We start from the raw sequence: 14,907 nt of genomic DNA on the forward strand, positions 1-14,907 counted from the left end.
GTGCAAGAGGTCGTCGTGGGCGTTCATTGTCAGCTGGTAATGATGGTAGTGGTAGTGGAGCATCAGGTGGTCGTGGGGATAAAAATATTCCACCTAAGTCTGGAGCTGTGGAGCCAGTTTCGTCGTCAGGCTACACAAGGCCTCGAACGCTCTCTTTTCTGGGAGTAGGAAAACCGCTTTTAAAGGCGGAGCAGCAACAGCAAGTTTTGGCTTACATTGCAGACTCAGCCTCTAGCTCTTTTGCCTCCTCTTCCGAAACTGGTAAATGTAAAAGCAGCGCGTCGCTTGTGGATGTTCACGGTCAGGGACAAGTCGCTTCCTTGTCCTCCTCAGCAAAAACTACAACAAGAGAGAAGGATGCAGCAGGCGACACAACGGGTCACTCCATGGAGCTCTTTACACATACCGTCCCTGGCTTAGAAAGTGAAACATTTAACAGGCCATGCCCATTACAAGTATATTCTGACATGGAGTGCACTGATGCACAGCCACAGCCAGAGTACTATGCTGCTCCTTTGACTCAGACCACCACATTGCCCTCTCAGGGTACAGATCCACAATCAGACCCTGATGAGACTATGTTGCCCCGCCACGAACGCTATACCACCGACCGACACAGTGACACAGACGAAGTTGCACACGAGCTCGAAGAGGAGGTAATAGATGACCCAGTTATTGACCCCGATTGGCAGCCATTGGGGGAACAGGGTGCAGGCGGCAGTAGTTCAGAAGCGGAGGTGGAGGAGGGGCCGCAGCAGGCATCAACATCGCAACAGGTTCCATCTGCCGGGCCCGTATCTGGACCAAAACGCGTGTCAAAGCCAAAACCTGTTGGAGCACAGCGTTGCCATCCGGTTAAAGCTCAGTCTGCAATCCCTGAAAAGGGATCAGAGTCTAGGAAGAGTGCAGTCTGGCATTTTTTTAAACAACATCCAACTGATCAGCGCAAAGTCATCTGTCAAAAATGTTCAACTAGCTTAAGCAGAGGTCAGAATCTGAAAAGTCTAAATACTAGTTGCATGCATAGACACTTAACCACCATGCATTCTCAAGCCTGGACTAACTACCAAACGTCCCTCAAGGTTGTAGCACCCTCGGCCAATGAAGCTAGTCAGCAACGCAACATCCCTTCCGTCACTGTAAGGCCACCATTTTCCGCACCACCGGCAGTATCTGTGCAGGTTTCTTTGCCAGCCAAAAGCAGTCAGGGTCAGGGAATCACCAGTTTTGTAGGAGGAAATATTGCATGTAGGGCACCGGCGGAAACAATACCGTCTCCAACCGTCTCTCAGTCTGCCATGTCCACCGGCACACCCGAAAGTTCCACGATCTACAGCTCTCCAGTCCAGCTCACCCTACATGAGACTCTGGTTAGAAAAAGGAAGTACTTATCCTCGCATCCGCGTACACAGGGTTTTAACGCCCACATAGCTAGACTAATCTCGTTAGAGATGATGCCCTACCGGTTAGTTGAAAGCGAAGCTTTCAAAGCCCTGATGGAGTACGCTGAACCACGATACGAGCTACCCAGTCGACACTTTTTTTCCAGAAAAGCCATCCCAGCCCTGCACCAGCATGTTAAACAGCGCATCGTCCATGCACTCAGGCAATCTGTGAGTACAAAGGTGCACCTGACTACAGATGCATGGACCAGTAGGCATGGCCAGGGACGTTATGTGTCCATCACGGCACACTGGGTGAATGTGGTGGATGCAGGGTCCACAGGCGACATCAATTTAGGGACAGTTGTGCCTAGCCCACGGTCTAGGAAACAGTTGGCTGTAGGCGTTCGCACCCCCTCCTCCTCCTCCTCGTCCTCCTGCAGAAGCTACAGCTCTTCCACAGAACGCAGTCGGCCAACCACTCCATCGGCAGATGACACTGTTGCACACCAGTTGTCCCATTATGGGCCAGCTACTGCCAAGCGTCAGCAGGCTGTATTGGCTATGAAGTGTTTGGGCGACAACAGACACACCGCGGAAGTTCTGTCCGAGTTCTTGCAACAAGAAACGCAGTCGTGGCTGGGCACAGTAGATCTTGAGGCAGGCAAGGTAGTGAGTGATAACGGAAGGAATTTCATGGCTGCCATCTCCCTTTCCCAACTGAAACACATTCCTTGCCTGGCTCACACCTTAAACCTGGTGGTGCAGTGCTTATTGAAAACTTATCCTGGGTTCTCCGACCTGCTCCTCAAAGTGCGTGCACTTTGCTCACATATCCGACGTTCGCCTGTACACGCCAGCCGTATGCAAACCTATCAGCGGTCTTTGAACCTTCCCCAGCATCGCCTAATCATAGACGTTGCAACAAGGTGGAACTCAACACTGCACATGCTTCAGAGACTGTGCGAACAGAGGCGTGCTGTTATTTATTTGTGGGAGGATACACGGGCAGGCAGTAGGATGGCAGACATGGAGTTGTCAGGTGTGCAGTGGTCGAAGATACAAGACATGTGTCAAGTCCTTCAGTGTTTTGAGGAATGCACACGGCTGGTTAGTGCAGACAACGCCGTAATAAGCATGAGCATCCCCCTAATGCGTCTGCTGATGCAAAGTTTGACGCACATAAAGGAGCAGGCGTCTGCACCAGAGGAAGAGGGAAGCCTTGATGACGGTCAGCCATTGTCTGGTCAGGGCAGTGTACAGGACGAGGTAGCGGGCGAAGAGGAGGTGGAGGACGAGGAGGATGATGGGGATGAGTATATTTTTAATGCGGAAACTTTCACGGGGGCACAGGAAATTGGTTGCGTGTCACGGCCGGGTTCTGGTTTTTTGAGGGACACAAGTGACGTAGATTTGCCTGCAACTGCCCCTCAACCAATCACAACCGGAGATTTGACAACTGGAACTTTGGCCCACATGGCGGATTATGCCTTACGTATCCTAAAAAGGGACACACGCATTACGAAAATGATGAACGATGACGATTACTGGTTGGCCTGCCTCCTTGATCCACGCTATAAAGGCAAATTGCAAAATATTATGCCACATGAGAACTTGGAACTAATATTAGCAACCAAACAATCAACTCTTGTTGACCGTTTGCTTCAGGCATTCCCAGCACACAGCGCACGTGATCGTTCTCACACGAGCTCCAGGGGGCAGCAGACTAGGAGTGTTAGGGGTGCACACATCAGAAGTGGCGTTGGACAGAGGGGTTTTCTGACCAGGTTGTGGAGTGATTTTGCTATGACCGCAGACAGGACAGGTACTGCTGCATCAATTGAAAGTGACAGGAGACAACATTTGTCCAGTATGGTTACTAACTATTTTTCATCCCTTATCGATGTTCTCCCTCAACCGTCATTCCCATTTGATTACTGGGCCTCCAAATTAGACACCTGGCCAGAATTGGCAGAATATGCATTGCAGGAGCTTGCTTGCCCGGCAGCAAGTGTCCTATCAGAAAGAGTATTCAGTGCTGCAGGGTCAATATTAACCGAAAAAAGGACTCGTCTGGCTACCCAAAATGTTGACGATCTAACATTCATTAAAATGAACCACAACTGGATTTCAAAATCTTTTGCCCCACCTTGCCCGGCCGACACCTAGCTTTCCTATGAAAAGCTCTTGCCTGTGAATTACTTTTCTAATGTCTAATTTGCTGCTGCAGATTGTACAGCATACGACATGTTTACACCTCCCTAAATGGCCAAACTCCCCACACGGGGCCGTGGTATCGCGACTTGGCGCAAGCACCCGTGAGACTGCTGTTTGTCTGAAGAGGTGGGTGTGCTCGCTTTTGGTTGACGGCATTGCTACTGGGTCCCTCATAGTACAATGTAGTGTCTCTGGCGGTGGTGGTGCGCACCCAACGTCAGACACACCGTTGTAACATGAGTGGCCCTGGGGCGGTCCCGCCGGCCTCAAGAGAGTTCCCCCCTACCCCAGCTCAAACTGGGCTCTACTACGTGCAAAATTATGTCGCACAGCTCCACCAATCTTTAGTCTATTCGCTGACATCATTCAATGTCTGGCACTGACAATACAAATTTGTAGACATCTATGATGCAACTTAAAGTAGTCTGTGTCTGTGTCCTATATTGGCACCATTAAATAGTTACTGCCAAATTACTATGTCAGAAACACAGCAGATGAGCCCACCCCTGTACCTAAGTATGCCATCTTTTTTTTTGTTTTGGTTGTTTTGCGAGACATTAACATCTATTTATATTTTGGGAGTACTGGGACAGACACTCCTTGCACTACTCCTCCACTCAGCACCAAGCTGCCTGCCCGTGTATCCATGTAACCGCTGTAAAACTGCCATGAGCCTATTGTTTGTTATTTTAGGCCTTTGATAGCCTGTCTGCGGTCCCTACTCCTCCACTGACCACCAAGCTGCCTGCCCGTGTATCCATGTAACCGCTGTAAAACTGCCATGAGCCTATTGTTTGTTATTTTAGGCCTTTGAAGCCTTTCTGCGCTCCCTCCTTCCACTAGTCCTCCACTGACCAGACCACTGCTGCCCGTGTACCCCTGGAACCAATTTTAAAGTGCCTACAGCCAGCCCATTTTATTGTGTTAGGCCTTCGAAGCCTGTCTGCGGTCCATACTTCCACTAGTCCTCCACTGACCAGACCACTGCTGCCCGTGTACCCCTGGAACCAATTTTAAAGTGCCTACAGCCAGCCCATTTTATTGTGTTAGGCCTTCGAAGCCTGTCTGCGGTCCCTCCTTCCACTAGGCCTCCACTGACCAGACCACTGCTGCCCGTGTACCCCTGGAACCAATTTTAAAGTGCCTACAGCCAGCCCATTTTATTGTGTTAGGCCTTCGAAGCCTGTCTGCGGTCCATACTTTAAATACTCCTCCACTCACCACCAAGCTGCCTGCCCGTGTATCCATGTAACCGCTGTAAAACTGCCATGAGCCTATTGTTTGTTATGTTAGGCCTTTGATAGCCTGTCTGCGGTCCCTACTTTAAATACTCCTCCACTCACCACCACCAAGCTGCCTGCCCGTGTATCCATGTAACCGCTGTGAAACTGCCATGAGCCTATTGTTTTTTTATGTTAGGCCTTTGATAGCCTGTCTGCGGTCCCTACTTTAAATACTCCTCCACTCACCACCACCAAGCTGCCTGCCCGTGTATCCATGTAACCGCTGTAAAACTGCCATGAGCCTATTGTTTGTTATTTTAGGCCTTTGAAGCCTTTCTGCGCTCCCTCCTTCCACTAGTCCTCCACTGACCAGACCACTGCTGCCCGTGTACCCCTGGAACCAATTTTAAAGTGCCTACAGCCAGCCCATTTTATTGTGTTAGGCCTTCGAAGCCTGTCTGCGGTCCATACTTCCACTAGGCCTCCACTGACCAGACCACTGCTGCCCGTGTACCCCTGGAACCAATTTTAAAGTGCCTACAGCCAGCCCATTTTATTGTGTTAGGCCTTCGAAGCCTGTCTGCGGTCCATACTTCCACTAGGCCTCCACTGACCAGACCACTGCTGCCCGTGTACCCCTGGAACCAATTTTAAAGTGCCTACAGCCAGCCCATTTTATTGTGTTAGGCCTTCGAAGCCTGTCTGCGGTCCCTCCTTCCACTAGGCCTCCACTGACCAGACCACTGCTGCCCGTGTACCCCTGGAACCAATTTTAAAGTGCCTACAGCCAGCCCATTTTATTGTGTTAGGCCTTCGAAGCCTGTCTGCGGTCCATACTTTAAATACTCCTCCACTCACCACCAAGCTGCCTGCCCGTGTATCCATGTAACCGCTGTAAAACTGCCATGAGCCTATTGTTTGTTATGTTAGGCCTTTGATAGCCTGTCTGCGGTCCCTACTTTAAATACTCCTCCACTCACCACCACCAAGCTGCCTGCCCGTGTATCCATGTAACCGCTGTGAAACTGCCATGAGCCTATTGTTTTTTTATGTTAGGCCTTTGATAGCCTGTCTGCGGTCCCTACTTTAAATACTCCTCCACTCACCACCACCAAGCTGCCTGCCCGTGTATCCATGTAACCGCTGTAAAACTGCCATGAGCCTATTGTTTGTTATTTTAGGCCTTTGAAGCCTTTCTGCGCTCCCTCCTTCCACTAGTCCTCCACTGACCAGACCACTGCTGCCCGTGTACCCCTGGAACCAATTTTAAAGTGCCTACAGCCAGCCCATTTTATTGTGTTAGGCCTTCGAAGCCTGTCTGCGGTCCATACTTCCACTAGGCCTCCACTGACCAGACCACTGCTGCCCGTGTACCCCTGGAACCAATTTTAAAGTGCCTACAGCCAGCCCATTTTATTGTGTTAGGCCTTCGAAGCCTGTCTGCGGTCCATACTTTAAATACTCCTCCACTCACCACCAAGCTGCCTGCCCGTGTATCCATGTAACCGCTGTAAAACTGCCATGAGCCTATTGTTTGTTATGTTAGGCCTTTGATAGCCTGTCTGCGGTCCCTACTTTAAATACTCCTCCACTCACCACCACCAAGCTGCCTGCCCGTGTATCCATGTAACCGCTGTAAAACTGCCATGAGCCTATTGTTTGTTATGTTAGGCCTTTGATAGCCTGTCTGCGGTCCTTACTTTAAATACTCCTCCACTCACCACCTAGCTGCCTGTGTATCCATGTAACCGATGTAAAACTGCCATGACTGCCTACTGTTTGTTATTTTAGGCCTTTGATAGCCTGTCTGCGGCCCCTACTTGCAATACTCCTCCACTGACCACAATGCTGCCTGGAGTGCCTGCCTGTGTATCCATGTAACCGATGTAAAACTGCCATGACTGCCTACTGTTTGTTATTTTAGGCCTTTGATAGCCTGTCTGCGGCCCCTACTTGCAATACTCCTCCACTGAGCACAATGCTGCCTGGAGTGCCTGCCTGTGTATCCATGTAACCGATGTAAAACTGCCATGACTGCCTACTGTTTGTTATTTTAGGCCTTTGATAGCCTGTCTGCAGCCCCTACTTGCAATACTCCTCCACTGACCACACCAATGCTGCCCGTGTACCCCTGGAACCTATTTAAAAGTTCATAGAGCCTAGTTATATATTTTATTTACTATTAATAAGGCCATGATGGACTACGCTGTACCACGCTACAAGCTAACCAGTCGACACTTCTTTTGCGAGAAAAGCCATCCCAACCCTCCACCAGCATGTAGAAGACCGCATTGTCCATGCACTCTGGCAATCTGTGAGTACAAAGGTGCACCTGACAACAGACGCATGGACCTGTAGGCATGGCCACGGAAGATTACGTGTCCATTACGGCGCAATGGGTTAATGTGGTGGATGCATGGTCCACAGGGGACAGCCTACTAAGTCTGTCTGCAGTCCCTAATTCAAATTGTCCTCCACTGTCTAAATCGGAACTTCCACCTTCTGGCTTTCGGCCTATAGTATCAGAAATTAAACTGCATTTGGCCTTCAACTTTGGTTAGGGCCTACTAACGGCTTCTGCCCCTCCCTGGTGTTGTCCTCAACTAAATAAAGCTGAGCTTCAACCTTCCGGCTCTCATTATGTGGTTTTAAAAAAAAAAATGGTGGTTAGGGCCTACTAACGGCTTCTGCCCCTCCCTGGTGTTGTCCTCAACTAAATAAAGCTGAGCTTCAACCTTCCGGCTCTCATTAAGTGGTTTTTAAAAAAAAATGGTGGTTAGGGCCTACTAACGGCTTCTGCCCCTCCCTGGTGTTGTCCTCAACTAAATAAAGCTGAGCTTCAACCTTCCGGCTCTCATTAAGTGGTTTTAAAAAAAAAAAAAATGGTGGTTAGGGCCTACTAACGGCTTCTGCCCCTCCCTGGTGTTGTCCTCAACTAAATAAAGCTGAGCTTCAACCTTCCGGCTCTCATTATGTGGTTTAAAAAAAAAAAATGGTGGTTAGGGCCTACTAACGGCTTCTGCCCCTCCCTGGTGTTGTCCTCAACTAAATAAAGCTGAGCTTCAACCTTCCGGCTCTCATTAAGTGGTTTTAAAAAAAAAATGGTGGTTAGGGCCTACTAACGGCTTCTGCCCCTCCCTGGTGTTGTCCTCAACTAAATAAAGCTGAGCTTCAACCTTCCGGCTCTCATTAAGTGGTTTTAAAAAAAAAAAAAATGGTGGTTAGGGCCTACTAACGGCTTCTGCCCCTCCCTGGTGTTGTCCTCAACTAAATAAAGCTGAGCTTCAACCTTCCGGCTCTCATTAAGTGGTTTTAAAAAAAAAAAAATGGTGGTTAGGGCCTACTAACGGCTTCTGCCCCTCCCTGGTGTTGTCCTCAACTAAATAAAGCTGAGCTTCAACCTTCCGGCTCTCATTATGTGGTTTAAAAAAAAAAAATGGTGGTTAGGGCCTACTAACGGCTTCTGCCCCTCCCTGGTGTTGTCCTCAACTAAATAAAGCTGAGCTTCAACCTTCCGGCTCTCATTAAGTGGTTTTAAAAAAAAAATGGTGGTTAGGGCCTACTAACGGCTTCTGCCCCTCCCTGGTGTTGTCCTCAACTAAATAAAGCTGAGCTTTAACCTTCCGGCTCTCATTAAGTGGTTTTAAAAAAAAAAAAAATGGTGGTTAGGGCCTACTAACGGCTTCTGCCCCTCCCTGGTGTTGTCCTCAACTAAATAAAGCTGAGCTTCAACCTTCCGGCTCTCATTAAGTGGTTTTAAAAAAAAAATGGTGGTTAGGGCCTACTAACGGCTTCTGCCCCTCCCTGGTGTTGTCCTCAACTAAATAAAGCTGAGCTTCAACCTTCCGGCTCTCATTAAGTGGTTTTAAAAAAAAAAAAAATGGTGGTTAGGGCCTACTAACGGCTTCTGCCCCTCCCTGGTGTTGTCCTCAACTAAATAAAGCTGAGCTTCAACCTTCCGGCTCTCATTAAGTGGTTTTAAAAAAAAAATGGTGGTTAGGGCCTACTAACGGCTTCTGCCCCTCCCTGGTGTTGTCCTCAACTAAATAAAGCTGAGCTTCAACCTTCCGGCTCTCATTAAGTGGTTTTAAAAAAAAAAAAAATGGTGGTTAGGGCCTACTAACGGCTTCTGCCCCTCCCTGGTGTTGCCCTCAACTAAATAAAGCTGAGCTTCAACCTTCTGCTCCAAATTACCATTTTAAAAAATGCAATAGGCTTTTCCGGCCTACTAAAGGTGTCTGCCCCTCCCTGGTGTTGTCCTCAACTGAACAAAGCTGAGCTTCCACATTCTGGCTTTCGCCCTATACTATCAGATATTAAACTGCATTTGGCCTACTAGTGTGGTTAGGCCCTTGAAACAGTGTCTGCTGCTCTTGGGTTTGCTACTCCACTGAACAAAGCAATGCCGCCTGTTTAGTCCTGTTACCAATTTTGAACTGCATGTAGCCTACTTTATTCTTTGGCCCTATATCTGTTTCCTCCTCATCCTGCCCATTGCCCAGCCACTGCTAAATGAGTCTGCTGGTACATTGACCTAGACCACTACATTCCCCTTGTACTCTACACAGCCAGAATCTGTCCCTGCTGAAAGTAAGGTTCCCCTTCCCGCATGTTATACCACCTTACACAGGGACAAAGAGGAAGGTGCAGATGAAAGTGCAGGTTCCTTCATCAGGTGGGGGGGCATACTCGTTGGCGACGTCACTGGCACAGGGCCCCTCAGAGTACGCAAAAGTGTCGCTGCTGGTGGGAGGCGCCCCCGCCATGCAAACACACCGCCGTACTTTGAGGGGCCCTGTGCCAGTGGCAATGCGAACGAGTGGGCCCCCCCTGCTTGCTCAGGATCACAGCACTTGCAACTTTTAAATACTTACCTTTCCCTGCAACACCGCCGTGACGTAGTCCGCATTTCCTGGGCCCACGAAAAACTTGAGCCAGCCCTACTCCCCCCACAACTTTCCCCCAATTCCCTATGCCCAACTATTATTATACAGTTAATTAAGATTGGCAAGCTTCAGAAACAAGAATGGATGTTTTTGGCATTAAAATGGGCACTGTAGGTGTTTTCCTGGCCTCCACTCACTGCCGACTATGCTTCCCCATTGACTTGCATTGGGTTTCGTGTTTCGGTCGATCCCCGATTTTTAGCGATAATCGGCCGACTGCACTCGACTCGACTCTGGACAAAATCGGGTTTCCCAAAACCCTACTCGATCTTAAAAAAATGAAAGTCGCTCAACCCTAGTTGTGAGCCCATCCACCAAACGTCAAGGTAATCTCAAAACGGATGGGTACCTGTTATGATCCAGTGGCCTTGGAGCCGCATGAGACCTTCTCTGGAGAAGGTGGTACCTGTACAGACCGCAACCCTAAACTAACACCGCAACTAGAAGTAGCCGTGGGGTGTCCCTAACACATCCTAGACACCTCGACACAGCCGGAGGACTAAATAACCCTATAGATGGAAAATGGAATTCTATCTTGCCTCAGAGCAGAAACCCCAAAGGATAGGCAGCCCCCCACAAATATTGACGGTGAATATAAGAGTAAAGACACACACAGGCTGAAAACAGGATTTAGCAAAAGAGGCACTTCTAGCTAAAAAGTAAAGGATAGGACAGAGTACTAAGCGGTCAGTATTAAAACTCTGAAAATATCCACAGCAGAAAATACAAAAATTCCACATCTAACTAAAGACATAGAATGTATATCTGCATCTCCAGAGAGTCCAGCATGACTGAAAAAATCCAAACAAGTCTAAGCTGGACAAGACAAAACAATGAATTGTTCTGAACTGAAAAGCACACTGCATGTGTGCTGCAGGAAAATAAACCAGACACTTATCTTGGCTGAATTGGCAGCAGAGCAGAAGGAACCAGACAGGGATGTAAACCCTCCAAGAATAATGGACAACTGGCACTGACTAATGAATCCAGCAAACCTAAATACCTAATAGAGCTGCAATCAGCAGAAACACCTGCCCTGGATTACAACCCAGAGACAACTGCACTATCACCAACAACCACCGGAGGGAGCCCAAGAGCAGAATTCACAACAGTACCCCCCCTTGAAGAGGGGTCACCGAACCCTCACCAGAGCCCCCAGGCCGATCAGGACGAGCCAGATGAAAGGCACGGACCAAGTCAGCAGCATGGACATCAGAGGCAAAAACCCAAGAATTATCCTCTTGGCCATAACCCTTCCATTTGACAATATACTGAAGCTTCCGCCTTGAAAAATGAGAATCCAAAATCTTCTCAACCACATACTCCAACTCCCCATCAACCAACACAGGGGCCGGAGGATCAACAGAGGGAACAACGGGCACCACATATTTCCGCAATAAAGATCTATGGAAAACATTATGGATGGCAAAAGAGGCCGGAAGGGCCAAACGAAAAGACACCGGATTGATAATCTCAGAAATCCTATAAGGACCAATAAACCGAGGCTTAAACTTAGGGGAAGAAACCTTCATAGGAACATGACGGGAAGACAACCAGACCAAATCCCCAACCCGAAGCCGGGAACCAACACGCCGATGACGGTTAGCAAAACGCTGAGCCTCCTCCTGAGACAACACCAAATTGTCTACCACATGAGCCCATATCTGCTGCAACCTGTCCACCACAGAATCCACACCGGGACAGTCAGAAGGCTCAACCTGCCCTGAAGAAAAACGAGGATGAAAACCAAAATTACAAAAGAAGGGTGAAACCAAGGTAGCCGAACTAGCCCGATTATTAAGGGCGAACTCGGCCAATGGCAAGAAAGCCACCCAATCATCCTGATCAGCAGACACAAAGCATCTCAAATAAGTTTCCAAAGTCTGATTAGTTCGCTCGGTCTGGCCATTTGTCTGAGGATGAAATGCGGAGGAAAAAGACATATCAATGCCCAGCCTAGCACAAAAGGCTCGCCAAAATCTAGAAACAAACTGTGAGCCTCTGTCGGACACAATATTCTCCGGAATACCATGCAAACGAACCACATGCTGAAAAAACAACGGAACCAAATCAGAAGAGGAAGGCAATTTAGGCAAAGGCACCAAATGGACCATCTTAGAGAACTGGTCACAAACCACCCAGATAACCGACATCCTCTGGGAAACCGGAAGATCTGAAATAAAATCCATAGAAATATGCGTCCAGGGCCTCTCAGGGACCGGCAAAGGCAAAAGCAACCCACTAGCACGGGAACAACAAGGCTTAGCCCGCGCACAAGTCCCACAGGACTGCACAAAAGAACGCACATCCCGCGACAAAGAAGGCCACCAAAAGGACCTACCAACCAAATCTCTGGTACCAAAAATACCAGGATGGCCAGCCAACACAGAACAATGAACCTCAGAAATCACTCTACTAGTCCATCTATCAGGAACAAACAGTTTCCCCACTGGACAGCGGTCAGGTTTGTCAGCCTGAAATTCCTGAAGAACCCGTCGTAAATCAGGGGAAATGGCAGAAAGGACCACCCCTTCTTTCAGAAGGCCGACCGGTTCAAGGACCTCAGGAGAATCAGGCAAAAAACTCCTAGAGAGGGCATCAGCCTTAATATTCTTAGAACCCGGAAGACACGAGACCACGAAATCAAAACGGGAAAAGAAAAGGGACCATCGAGCCTGTCTAGGATTCAGCCGCTTGGCAGACTCGAGGTAAATCAGATTTTTATGATCAGTCAAGACCACAATTCGGTGCTTAGATCCCTCAAGCCAATGTCGCCACTCCTCAAACGCCCACTTCATAGCCAACAACTCCCGATTGCCGACATCATAATTGCGTTCAGCAGGCGAAAACTTACGGGAAAAGAAGGCACACGGTTTCATCAAGGAACCATCAGAATTCCTCTGACACAAAACGGCCCCTGCCCCAATCTCAGAAGCGTCAACCTCAACCTGAAATGGAAGAGAAACATCCGGTTGACGCAACACCGGGGCAGAAGTAAATAGGCGTTTAAGATCCTGAAAGGCAGAGACAGCCGCAGAGGACCAATTCGTCACATCAGCGCCCTTCTTCGTCAAATCGGTCAAGGGTTTAACCACACTGGAGAAGTTAGCAATGAAACGGCGATAAAAATTAGCAAAGCCCAAAAATTTCTGAAGGCTCTTCACGAATGTGGGCTGAATCCAATCATGAATGGCCTGAACCTTAACCGGATCCATCTCAATAGATGATGGAGAAAAAATGAAGCCCAAAAAAGAAACCTTCTGCACTCCAAAGAGACACTTAGACCCCTTCACAAACAAAGCATTATCATGAAGGATCTGAAATACCATCCTGACCTGCTCCACATGAGACTCCCAATCATTGGAAAAAATCAAAATGTCATCCAAATATACAATCATGAATTTATCAAGATAAGTCCGGAAGATGTCGTGCATGAAGGATTGAAAAACAGATGGAGCATTAGAGAGCCCGAATGGCATCACAAGGTATTCAAAATGGCCTTCGGGCGTATTAAACGCAGTTTTCCATTCATCCCCCTGCTTAATACGAACAAGATTATATGCCCCCCGAAGGTCAATCTTAGTAAACCAACTAGCCCCCTTAATCCTAGCAAACAAATCAGAAAGCAAAGGTAAAGGGTATTGAAACTTGACCGTGATCTTATTCAAGAGGCGATAATCAATACAGGGTCTTAAGGAGCCATCCTTCTTAGCAACAAATAAGAATCCCGCTCCCAACGGTGAAGAAGATGTGTTATGGATTCCAATGGCAAGGAAACATCAGAAGCATAGAATAAACGGACAAGCTCTCGGGTGATGGAAACTAGAGCTGACCGCGATGCTAAACCTACACACCACACTAGAAGTAGCCAGGGGGCATTCCTGCGTTGTCTCTAGATGCCGCGCGCCAGCCGGAGAACTAACTACTTCTGGTAGAAGAAAACACAGTCCTGGCTTGCCTCCAGAGAATGTCCCCACAGGAGATAGCAGCCCCCCACATATAATAACGGTGAGAGCAGATGAAAAGACACACGTAGTATGAAAGCAGATTTAGCACAGAGAGGCCCGCTAACTAAATAGCAGAAAGATACAACAGAGGACTTCGCGGTCAGCTGCAAAACCCTTCAAAACACCATCCTGAAATTACCTTAACTCATGTGACAACTCATGCCACTGGAGTGGTAATTTCAGCCCAACAAGAGCTTCCAGCTGCAGAGATTCACATAAGTGCAAACTGGACAAAACATACAAAAATAGACTTAAGGACTAAAGTGTCCAACTTAGCTGAGCAGAAAACTGGGAGCAGGAACATGCAACAGAATCACTCTGGATACATTGATGGCCAGCATTAGAATGACTGAGGAGCAAGGTTAAATAGGATACTCCCACATCCTGATAGGAACAGGTGAACTGAGAAGGCAAAGCTTGCAGGACACCAGTACCACAAGAGACCACCGGGGGAGCCCACGAACCGAATCACAACAGTACCCCCCCCTTAAGGAGGGGGCACCGAACCCTCACAAGAACCACCAGGGCGATCTGGATGAGCCCTATGAAAGGCACGGACCAAATCAGAAGCATGAACATCAGAAGCTGTAACCCAAGAATTATCCTCTTGACCATAGCCCTTCCATTTCACCAGATATTTAAGTCTCCGTCTGGAAACACGGGAGTCCAAGATTTTCTCCACCACGTACTCCAATTCACCCTCAACCAGCACAGGAGCAGGAGGCTCAACAGAAGGCACAAGTGGTACCTCATACCTCCGCAATAATGACCGATGGAAGACATTATGGATAGCAAAGGATGCTGGGAGGTCCAAACGAAAAGACACAGGGTTAAGAATTTCCAAAATCTTATAAGGACCGATGAACCGAGGCTTAAACTTAGGAGAAGAGACCCTCATAGGGACAAAACGGGAGGACAACCACACCAAGTCCCCAACACGAAGATGAGGACCAACACGACGATGGCGATTAGCAAAACGTTGAGTCCTCTCCTGGGACAACTCCAAATTGTCCACCACCTGCCCCCAAATACAATGCAACCTATCCACCATGGTATCCACTCCAGGACAATCCGAAGACTCCACCAGACCAGATGAAAAACGAGGATGGAACCCTGAATTGCAAAAGAAAGG

This window comes from Ranitomeya variabilis, chromosome 2, assembly GCF_051348905.1.
Source record: "Ranitomeya variabilis isolate aRanVar5 chromosome 2, aRanVar5.hap1, whole genome shotgun sequence".
Taxonomy (NCBI): Eukaryota; Metazoa; Chordata; class Amphibia; order Anura; family Dendrobatidae; genus Ranitomeya; species Ranitomeya variabilis.